A 12,300-nucleotide genomic window follows, 5' to 3' on the forward strand; every position below is an offset into this window, starting at 1 on the left:
CGCTGTAAATCTGCCAAGGCGCCGAAAATCAATCACTGTCACAACTGTTCCTCTCGGTTTGATGTATGTAAGAACGACCGGGTACCCGGTCTGGTGTCTTCCCTACCACGGCCGAACTGCCATTTTTTTGTAAACCCTGATGAAGATCGGTCCACCGATCGAAACTGTCGAAATTAAATACTTGTTCTGTTTACCTTGTAGCACCACTCAAGTTCTTATATATATATATATATATATATATATATATATATATATATATATATATATATATATATATATATATCACCCATGGTGCTGGCGATGGCACTATCGCTTGTGCGCGACGGAGCATTGGCCCTCGCCAGGCAACAAAAACAAATCTCAAAGGCTATGCTTTTGGTGCCCGCGTGCGCTGAAAGCGAGTATACGAAAGCTACAGTACGTCACAGCCGCCATGTAGTAACAGTAATCTCAGAGGCTATAATTTTCTGCCCTTAAAGTGCCAAAAGCCTTAGCAGAAACACAAAACGCGAAAATCGAACAACGAATATTTCCAAAATAAGTAAATATTTCACTGTGTAATAATAAAATACTTTAAAAATTTATTTAAGTTTGCGTAGATGCACGTTGATGCGTTATAGGCCCTTTGCAAAGCAGAAGCCTTGCAGTGATCCAATCCAAGCCAAGCCATCGTTGTCACGGCGTCTTTCATTGTGCGATTGTTTCAAGGGCAGCGCAACAGCGGACGTGTGTTGATTCGTTTGTCACTTTCCGTGCCTGCCAAAGACTCCTGCTCCTGCAGCTAATAAGGTATGACAGCTACATCTTATTTCTTTTTTAATTCGTTTGGGTATTGAAATGTGCTTTCTGCACAGGTGCCAACATGCTTAGGCTTAAGGAGAAGCCTTATACGCGAAAGAGAGCGTCGCTGGAGACAAAGATGCTATTCGAGGACTTTGGATCTCGCACCGGCAGCCAGCAGTCAACGGCTCGAGAAGTCGCAAGTGCAGAAATGTGCAGTGGCGCATGTACTACTCACGCATGTGTTAACACGTGTGGTCGTGCTGTACCTGCAAACATTTGTGTGCCTTGCGACTCTGGCCGCTGCACCGAGGCGACATCAGAAGTTCAGGCCGCTGGTTGTGACACTGCGCGCACTACGGACAATGTACCTTGCTTCCTTGATGGATCCACTCTAAGCGACTCTTCGGATGGTTCACTTGGCTCGCCTGTGAGAGCGTCACAAGAGGATCCCTTAGGAGAGGTGAGTGTGGGTTCTCTGGTTAGCAGGACCCCGGAGCCTACATTTGATTTAGCTACCGCGGACTCTTCATCGGTGCCCTCTGACTTTGCTGAACGACTGCGCAGTTGGGCTATTAAGGAAAATGTTACGCATACAGCGGTCACATCACTGCTAAAGATGCTCAAGACGAGTAGCTTTGACCCCTCATCTCTCCCAAGTGACGCTCGCACTTTGCTCTCCACGCCCAGGGGTACACAACGTGCACCTGCTTTAACTGACATGGCTCCTGGGCAATACTGTCACTTTGGCTTGCAGTGCAGTCTAGAAAATGCCTTGTCGGAAGCATGTTTTAAGGGCAGCCATGTTTCTTTGTTGTTTAATATTGACGGACTGCCAATTTCTAAGAGTTCTAACATGCAGTTGTGGCCAATACAGTGCATGATTGGTGAGCATGGCAGAGTTTCACCCTTTGTAGTCGGCATTTTTGCTGGGCCTTCAAAGCCTGTTTCAGCGAATGATTTTCTGAGCCCCCTTGTCAGTGAGCTGCAGCAGCTTCTTTCGCATGGAATGGTTTTTGAGCACCGGGTAATTAAGGTTTCGTCAACTTGTTTTGTTTTAGATGCACCAGCACGGTCATTTGTTTTTCAAATTAAAGGACACACTGGATATTCTGGGTGCCCAAAGTGCACAGTAGAGGGCACATACAGCAACAACCGACTCAGCTTTCCAGCGAGGTCCTCCACTTTGCGCACCGATGATTCATTCAGGCGTCAGACTGACCCTGACCATCACCTAGGCACCTCAGTTTTGATGACGCTTCCCATAGACTGTGTCGCCTCTGCACCCCTTGACTACATGCACCTTTTATGTCTGGGCATTATGAAAAAGTTGCTTAGTGCTTGGTTAGGTGGCCGTTTAGAGGTCCGTCTCGGACCTGCAGAACGAAGACGGTTGTCTGACTTAAACCTATCTTTAGCTCCTAATGTACCTAAAGAATTTTCCCGCAAACCTAGAAGTGTAGCAGAGGCTGAGCGTTGGAAGGCCACAGAATTCAGACTACTACTTCTCTACACTGGGCCTGTAGTACTCATGCCTGTTCTACCTCCTGATCTTTACATGAACTTTCTTTCGCTGCACTGTGCAGTGTACATTCTGGCAAGTCCTAGCCTGTGCCAGCAGCATACTGATTATGCCGAGTCTCTTCTTAAGTACTTTGTTAAAACTTTTGCAAGATTGTATGGAAATGACCAGGTTTCCTACAATGTTCACTGTGCATTACATGTTGCAAATGATGTACGCAAGCACGGACCACTGGACATGTTCAGCGCATTTCCTTTTGAAAATAATATGCAGTACCTCAAGCGGCTTCTAAAAAGCCACAAGACTCCACTTGCCCAGCTGTACAACCGCTTAAAGGAGCGAGAGGGAAAGGGGGCGGCAACCTTTCCATCACTGAACGCGATTAAATTTACAAAAGAACATTCAGATGGGCCTCTCCTAGGTACCTGTGCACCACCCCAGTACAAACAGGCCACGTTTGCTAGCTTCATCCTCAGTGTAGATGTTCCTGATAACTGCTGCATAATAGATGGCTCTGTCGTGATTGTAGATAGTTTCGCACACTTTAGAGCTACACAAGCACCTTGCATCATTGGTCGCGAATTCATGGTGAAGGAAAACTTCTATGATAAGCCATTTTCTTCTTGTACCATTGATGTTTATGTGGTTTCACAGCTTTCTGATGTTAAATGTTGGCCATTAAGGAATGTGCGTAAGCTTGTCAGGTTACCCTGGCATGGGAAATTTGTTATAATTCCATTGCTGCATATGTCTTAATCGCAGGTGTTATACCTGTGCCACACGGGCGAGGTTAATGGCATTAAATGTTTAAGACCTAAGTTTCTTAATGCCATTATATTTCGGTCGCTGCTACATGCGCATACTTAATGACATTAAGCTTTACGATGGCGATAGATGCAGTGGAATGGTCAAGTTTGTTTGCAGGGCGAAATGCGAAAACACCCGTGTGCTTAGATTTAGGTGCACGTTAAAGAACCCGAGGTGGTCAAAATTTTCGGAGTCCTCCACTACGGCGTGCCTCATAATCAGAAAGTGGTTTTGGCACGTAAAACCTCAAATATTATCTATTATTATTAAATCGTAATACAATAAAAAACAGTCATCTAGGGAGCAGATGTTTAATTAATTGGCATATTGTATGTAGTTTACTTCTGGAATGTCATTGTTACACCCAGCCGTAAACTGTTTGAAGCCAAAGCTAGCTCGACGGCCAATCCATAGCGTAGCCAAAGCATTGAAATTGGAAAAATAGCACTCACAGCTTCAAAGCTCCCAAGCAGCGATCCTGAAAAATGTGACCGTGTGCTCCAGTTTGTTCTGACATACGTGCTTCGAGTCGAGCATCGTTGAGAAATTCGAAGGCTTCAGTATGAGGCCAACAAGGCAAGTAGCCGCCGCTGTGCAATCGAACAGCTTCTCCTGGCTAATGCGCTCACGATTAGAGCTGTGGCCGTGAGTAGCGCCAAGATCGCCTGCTGATCTCTACGAAAATAAAAAGCTCCTTTTAAAAAAGTGAAGAATGTATTAGTTGTTTTGATCTACAAGTTTGTTTAATATCGTGAGGATATGGTCACTGCAGCCACGGCGGGAACATTGTAAATGAGAGTACGCATTCGATGGCCAAGTGAGTTTCAATAATTGTAAGAACTCACTACGCCGCAAGAGAGAGCTATTTTTTAAAGAAAGTCAAGAATATATTAATTGTTCTTCACTAATAGTTCGTTTAGTCACGTCAGATTGGGGAGACATTGGGAACCAGAGTACGCATTCGACGGCAAAGTGAGTTACGAGAACGCACTACATTGCGAATGGCATTTAAGCTTGAATACCATTAAGCATGTCCGTGTGGCACCCCGCAAATTACATTAAAGTTTAAGGCATTACCCAGTTAATGTCATTTTATGTGCCCGTGTGGCAGGGATATGAGTGCTATTCAAGTGATGTAGTCAAGATTAATTCCTTCATGTCATTTCTGTTGCTTTCGCAGTTTAGTAATGCTAATTCATGTCTTTTTGCTCTCTTTCTTTCAGCATTCTGGGCTCCGTTGGAGCCCAGAATGCTCCGTTGGATTTTGTGTTTGTCTGCGTATAACTACAGCCTTCAGTACAGGCGAGGCCAAGAAAACTTCAACGCAGACGCACTCAGTTGTCTGCCAGCTCCGGGAGACGAAGACGAGCCACAGCTACCTGGGGACGTGCTCCTGTTGGAAGCAGTCGAGTGCGCACCGCTGCAGGCGGCAGACATCGCTGCGCTGATCAAGAAGGACAAAGTATTGTCCATGGTAAAGGACTGGATCCTTAGTGGCTGGCCGTCAACACAACTGGACAGCAAGTTCGCGCCTTACGAGGTGAGGAAGACGGAGTTGTCGTTGCATCGTGATTGCATACTGTGGGGGAATCGCGTTGTAATTCCTCACGCAGCAAGAGAAAGTGTGCTTCAACTCCTACATGCAAATCACCCTGGGATGAGTGCTATGAAAGCGTCAGCTAGAGGGCTCATGTGGTGGCCGAAAATGGACCACGAAATTGAAGAGTTTGTACGACACTGTCAGCCATGTCATAGTAACCGGCAAAGTGATCCCAAGGTTCCAGTGCATTTTTGGATCAATCCAGATCAACCTTGGAGTCGCCTACACATTGATTTCGCTGGTCCAGTTAATGGAGAAGTATTTTTAATCGTGGTAGACGCGTACAGCAACTGGGCTGAGGTCGAAATCATGTCATCCATAAAAGCTACAGCTGTCGTCACCAGCTTAAGGAAGATGTTTGCGACACACGGTATGCCAGACGTTATCGTTTCGGATAATGGCACAGCATTCACTAGCTCGGAGTTGCAAACGTTTTTAAAGTGCAATGGTGTGCGTGCTATTTTCACTGCTCCTTACAATCCCGCCAGTAATGGCAGGGTGGAGAGAATGGTAAGAGAAGTTAAAGAAGCAACAGGAAGGTTCAACGCAGTGCAAGATTTCACGGTTCCTGTTTAAACAGCACACGACGCCGCATTCGGTCACGGGGAAATCTCCGGCAGAATTGATGTTCGGACGAAGGCTGAGGACAGCCTTGGACAGACTTCATCCGGACCGGCAATACGTGCCGGAACCGCAACGACCGGAGATTAAGAGGTTCCATGTCGGTAACGCGGTCTATGCTAAAAGCTTCTGTCCAGGTCCAAGGTGGAAGGCGGTCAGGGTTGTGGCAGTGCGAGGCCTGGTGTCGTACATCGTCCAGTTGGACAACGGCGAACGCCATCACAGGCACCGGAACCAGTTGAGGAGCGCCTGGACGAGGCTCGAAGCCGATCCAGTCTGAAGTGCAGACTACCACGTCAGGCTGCCTCCTACAGCCAGACGACCACAACAGCCGCCGGTCAGCACGGAAGCAGCCGCAGGGGCAAGACCGGGCCAAGCTACCCAAGACCCGGTCGAGACGCGAAGATCAACACACGTTAGACGGCCTATCGCACGTTATGGCATTGATGACTAACCAGACATTTTGCAATTGTGTAACGAATCTTAGGGGAAAGGAATATTGTATATTGATATCGCGTGTCATACTACATTTTCATGATAATCGCTTATCGGCCACGCAAGCATCAGTCGGCAGATCACATGTTCATCACCCTATAAAAAGGGCACGGCATCAATAGACGTCTGTTCCACCCTGGCGTCCGGCTAATACGCTACACTTTCTTTTCGAGAGCAGTTTACTGTTGTTAACAATTTCTCTTCCCCGACTTCTGTTAGCTCTGGTGTGCCACAAGGCAGCGTCCTCGGCCCCTTACTCTTCTCAATCTCCATTAACGACTTACCCGCCCAGATTACTTCCTGCATGCGCCTTTTTTCCGATGACTGCATAATCTACCGTCCTATTCACACGACCGACGAACTTCAAGCAGATCTTAACCTTATCGCTAACTGGTGTAACAAATGGCTCATGACACTAAACTGTACAAAGTGCGAGGTGATGTGCTTCAGCCGAAAATGTGTAAGTTCTAAAAATTCATATCATCTTAATAACACTATGTTTTCCCACACTTCATCATATAAGTACCTTGGTGTTGTTCTTGCAGAGAATCTTTCATGGACCCCACACATCACTTCTACATACACCAAAGCATCACATTCTCTTGGCTATCTACGGCACAACTTGCGAAATGCCCTGCCAAACATTCGAAAACTCGCTTTCCACACATTCATTTTGCCACAGTTAGAATTCGCCTCCCCAATTTGGTCCCCTCATCAAAATTACCTAATAAATATGACGGAAATGATACAAAACAGAGCAGCCCGGTTCATATCCCATAACTACAGTAGAAACTCAAGCATTACACAAATTAGACTAGACCTACTGTTGCTGCCATTAGATGTCCGCCGCAACATCGCTCTTCTCTGCTTATTCCACAAATATATTTACACTAATAAACGAACCCGGTTACAAATACAAATACCACACTCTTTTTCACGCAGATTACATAATCAGTTGAGTTTCATGCGCACATATGCTAAAACAAATGCATTTAATTCATCTGCACTACCACGTGTCATTCGTCTCTGGAATGACCTCCCTGATAACACAGCCTCCATATCTAATCCCGACACGTTCAGCTCTCAGTTACTCATGCTTTTCCCATTTAATACCATTCACGAGTGACAAATCTAGTGTATGTTATCGTGTATTTTTGCCATGTTGTATATCATTTTCAGAAACGGTATTCCTTTGGTCTGTTAACAGTAACAAGTGTTCATGTGCCTTCAGATATTGCTTTGTATTCCTAGTGCCTTCAATATTGTGTAACACGGTAATCTCTTTCTGGCAGTGTTCCTCTTGGAAATTTGAACGTTTTATATCTTTACTGTTTAATATGCCCCCCTTAATTACTTTATGCCCTGCCATAAGGCCTGTAAGGTTCTTTTGAATAAATAAATAAATATTTGCTTTTTGGCCTTTATATGTATATGTATGAGGTGACAATAAAAGATTAATTGTATTTGGAAGTTGGTGTAGGTTCATTTCTTGTTTTTTTAAAACAAGAATGCATTCAAGCACTCGACCAATGTAATATATTTAATGGTCGGGTGCTTGGATGTCCCAACCGCTATTGGTGCTTCAAGGTATGTGTATATCTGGAATATCCCCGGGCACACACGCGCGCACACACACACACACACACATATATATATATTATATATATATATATATATACTGAACGTCCCCTGAATATCCATGATGGATGTCCGCGTCGGACGTACTACGGACGCCAAAGCAGTTACCTTTGGATTCCCCAGGGACGTCCCTCGGACGTACGTCGGATATTCATGGACGTCCCACGGACATCCCGAATATCCAGAAAGGACGTCCGTCGGACGTCGCCTGGATATCCGTGGTTACTTGGGTCCGAACGGGCCAAAATGTCCGCCGCTTTGAACGAAGCCCCGGCGTCCGTTGCATCCGCGCTGGCTATACCGCGCGTCGTAGGCGAAACGTAACAGTGTTTACAGGAGGTATTCAGAGACCTGGATTGGGAAGAATTGGGGATAAGAGTCAATGGAGAATACCTTAGTAACTTGCGATTCGCTGATGATATTGCCTTGCTTGGTAACTCAGGAGACCACTTGCAATGCATGCTCACTGACCTGGAGAGGTAAAGCAGAAGGGTTGGTCTAAAAATTAATCTGCAGAAAACTAAAGTAATGTTTAACAGTCTCGGAAGAGAACAGCAGTTTACGATAGGTAGCGAGGCACTGGAAGTGGTAAGGAAATACATCTACTTAGGGCAGGTAGTCACTGCGAATCCGGATCATGAGACTGAAATAATCAGAAGAAAAAGAATGAGCTCGGGTGCGTTTGGCAGGCATTCTCAGATCATGAACAGTTAATTGCCATTATCCCTCCAGAGAAAAGTGTATAACTGCTGTGTCATACAGTATTCACGTACGGAGCAGGAACCTGCAGGTTTATGAAAAGGGTTCTACTTAAATTGAGGACGACTCAACGAGCTATGGAAAGAAGAACGATGGGCTTAATATTAAGGGGGGGATAAGAAGAGAGCAGATTGGGTGAGAGAACAAACGCGAGTTAATGACATCTTAGTTGAAATCAAGAAAAAGAAATGGGCATGAGCAGGGCATGTAATGAGGAGGGAAGATAACCAATGGTCATTAAGAGTTACGGACTGGATTTCAAGAGAAGGGAAGCGTAGCAGGGGGCGGCAGATAGTTAGTAAGAAGTTTGCAGGTACAACATGGCCACGATTAGCGCATGATTGGGGTAGTTGGAGAAGTATGGGAGAGGCCTTTGCCCTGCAGGGGTCGTAACCAGGTTGATGATGATGATGACGATGATGATGCAAGGCATCCCTACCTTGCTTCGAAATGTATGAGCTTCCATTTGAGTTGTCATAAATTGTTTCTTTCCTGATTTCGTTTTCCTGAATGGTTTTCCTGTACAGATACCTCAACAATCTCCCAGCCCATTTACTTTCTTCCATATTCCTCAGCCGTTCTACATAATCAATCTTACTGCGAGCTTCACTCACCTCAGAACTAGTCCAGCCCACATCACCCTGCACAGCTTCATTTATTGTATAGTCTTCCCGTGAGCGCCCAATGCGAGGCGTCCCACTGACCTTTGGTTCCCACCGACTCCTGATTGTACCCCTTGTAGGATTTGGAGTCGGGCTTGTAGGACGATCGGAAGAACTTTGGGCGACAGGACTAGGCGAGCAGGATTTATTTACATTATTTACAGTTTAAACAAGACATACATCTACAGTCCAATGTGGCTCCCAAATGGAGCCCGCAAGACGAAGCATACAGCAAACGAGCACACAGCTCACGAGTACATTTCGAGCACGACAACGAGCCCAGAGCACGACGACGAGCACACTCTAGCAGCCAACAATCGCTGCTTATAAGCACTCCGTTGGACGTCATCGTTCGACGTCATCGCAGACTACACGCCTTTTTGGAGGAGGAGGGCTCACACACACGTGCCGCACAGGTTTCAGTGCCGCTCTCTCGAGGGCCGACGACCTTTGCAGCGCAGTCGTCGTGGTATCCATTGTCTTGCGTCGCCATAGCCAGGTGGTCACGCCCGACCCCAGCCGGCGCCTCTAAATTCCAGAGCTGCCTTTTTTTTTTCTAGTCGCCACGTGTGTCGGCAGACTGCGACGAATCCTGGGGCCCCCGTACCTCAAAGCGCCCTTTTGCCAGGGAGGCTCCCCCCTGCCGCAGAGAGACCATGACGACCCGGCAAATTAACCAACAATGCACGGGGCGCCAAACGTGGCCAGCCCTGCTGTTGTCAACGATCCTCCAAATGCCACGCATGGTCGCTTAGCGTTGTCGTCCTCGCTCGTTCTCTGAAGGGCGCCGCCATCGCGAGTCGGTCGAAGCACGTGCAGCGGGCTGAAATAGCCGGCACGTTGCCACCCCGGCAGGCCATTGCTAACACCCTGATTTAAAGCAAACAACCACATTTCCAAAAGTAAGGCCTGGAACCATTACACCTTTCCACATGCCTCGGAGCACCTCGTACGTATTGTATCCCCATAGCGTTCTGTGCTTTATTATGGCTGCATTTCTCTTCCCCTTCACTGTTATTGTTTTTTCCTGTGTTTCCATATATCTATCGCCTTCGTTTATCCGTATACTAAGGTATCTATATTCTCTTACCCGACGTATTTCCTGGCCCTGTATTGCCACTGTCTGTTCACTGTTTTCATTGAATACCATAACACCTGATTTTCTAACACTAAATTTCAAACCTAAATTATTGCATTCCTGTTCACTGATATTAACCAGACGTTGCAAATCACTTTGCTTAAGTGTTAGCTAGCAACACATTCTCATCCGCTTAAAATAAACCTGGAAGCTGCTGCTCTACTACTGTACTCGCCTGTTTGTATGAGAGATTAAACCCGATATTACTTCCTTCTAGCGTCCTCTCCATCCTTACCATGTACATTATAAGCAGCAATGGGGATAAAGGCCACCCATGCTTCAGTCATGTGTTCATATAAACTTTCTCCTCGCTCCTCATCCCTTCCCATTCAACGCAAACGGCATTTTCTAGGTAAATCTCTCTCAAAAGCTGTAGACAATCGTGACCTAAGCCTTCCCCTTCCAGAATATCCCGCAAAATGTTGCGGTCTACGTTGTCATACGCTCTTGTAATGTCTAAAAAGGCCACATATAACGGTCTGCTTTCTGCTCTTGATATTTCAATACACTGAGTAAGAACAAATAAGTTGTCATCCAAACGCCTACCTATTGGGAAACCCTTCTGAAGTTATCCCAAAATGTCATTATTCTCTGCCCATGTTTGCAGCTTTAATTTGATTGCCTGCATTGCTAGCCTGTACATTACCGAAGTAATGGTCAACGGTCTATACGAGTGAATTCTATATTTCTTCCCCTTACCTTTGTAAATTAAATTCATTCTACTTTGTCGCCAACTGTCTGGTATTCGTCTATCTTTTGAAGCTTTTTCCACCGTTTTCACCAGAGCTTCCTTACTTTTTGGTCCCAGTTCATTATTCAGCCTAACGGGAATCTCGTCTATCCCTGTGGCTGTGCGCTTAGGAATTTTCTCTTCGGCTTTCTTCCAGTTGAAATTTGTCAGCACCAGCTACTTTTCCACCTGGTTCTCTTTCATGCTCTTTTTTTTCTTCAAGTAAAACCTCGTCATTGCCTTGTCAAGACTCGGCTGTTATTTTTCGGGTGTAGTTTATTGCCGCTTCCCCTTCCATTTTGTTTCCATCTTCGTCTAGGATATGTTGTATTGTTGTTGACTTCCTGCCTAATAAATTTATGTAGTTCCAAAATATTCTAGGTGCGGCCTCCTTTTCCTCACGTGTCTCTGACAACCAACGTTCACCTTCACCATTTATTTTTTGCATGCACCACTATTTGAACCATAGAATTTTTCTCCCCGTATATTTCCAATTTACTTGCTACTTCATCCAGCGGCAACTGCGCTTCTTTGCCTGCCTGTGGTCTCGAGATGCTCTCTGTCGTTCGGCGATCGCTTCTCGTATCTCCCTATTCCACCAGCTTTTCGGTTTCTTTTTTCCTTTTCAAGTAACATGTTGTTTCTCTTTCCGTAGTCGTTATTAGACTTAGAAGCTCACTATATTCCCACTCTAGACCATTTGCCAAGTTCTTCCTCGACTCTAACTATATTTGTTATTTGTCCAGCGTTCAAATTTGGACTGATCATTTTGCATTCCTTGCTCTTTCCCAACTACATATCCCATTTTCAAAATGATGTGTTTATGGTCACTCCCTATGCTGCTATACTCTTCCTCATCAATTACCATTTCCCTCAACTTATCATGAATTCCTTCTGTCATCAGACATTAATCAATGGTTGATTACCGGTTTCCAACTTTCCACGTGATCTGCCCTTCACACTTAAGCCCTGTATTCACGATAACGAGGTTATGTTGCTCACAAAGGTCTAGCATTGACTTCCCGTTGTTATCGGTATAGCCATCTAAATCATGTATGTGGACATTTATGTCACCTAATAGGATAATTTCAGCATCATTCCCGAAACCCTTAATATCAGCACTTATGCATTCCACTAACTCTTTATTCTTCTCTGTGCAACTATTTCCTGCCCACAAATACATAACGCCCAGCCAAGTTTTTTTCCCACTCATTGTACCTGATAACCAAAGATGCTCTTGACATTTTGAATTTACTCTTTTTCGTTGGGCTCCCTGATGGATGAGCATCCTGACTCCCCCTCCCTTTCTTTCCGATTTAGTTCTGTTGCACCCTTCCCAAACATAATTTTCAATCACTGGCGGCTCTTCCGAGTCTCTGAGGTGCGTTCCTGTAACAGCATACACCTCTATTTGTTCTTTGTTTAACTCCTCCTCAATCTCTGCCCACTTTTTCTTTCTTCTGCCGACATGCAGGTTTATGTAGCCTATTGCATGGCGAGCTCTTTTTCCTCCTTTTTGTGTTATTGACGGCGATGCTATTCTGAGGT

General features: G+C 45.5%; 1 long non-coding RNA gene across 1 annotated transcript; it reads left to right on the forward strand.

Annotated features, from left to right (window-relative positions):
* Window positions 1-301: 301 nt before the first annotated feature.
* On the forward strand, window positions 302-7,295 carry LOC139059049 (uncharacterized). The gene is made up of 2 exons (XR_011513832.1): window positions 302-789; window positions 855-7,295. It is a non-coding gene; the product is annotated as an uncharacterized lncRNA (long non-coding RNA).
* Window positions 7,296-12,300: the final 5,005 nt, after the last annotated feature.

The sequence above is a fragment of the Dermacentor albipictus genome, chromosome 4 (genome assembly GCF_038994185.2).
Source record: "Dermacentor albipictus isolate Rhodes 1998 colony chromosome 4, USDA_Dalb.pri_finalv2, whole genome shotgun sequence".
Classification (NCBI taxonomy): Eukaryota; Metazoa; Arthropoda; class Arachnida; order Ixodida; family Ixodidae; genus Dermacentor; species Dermacentor albipictus.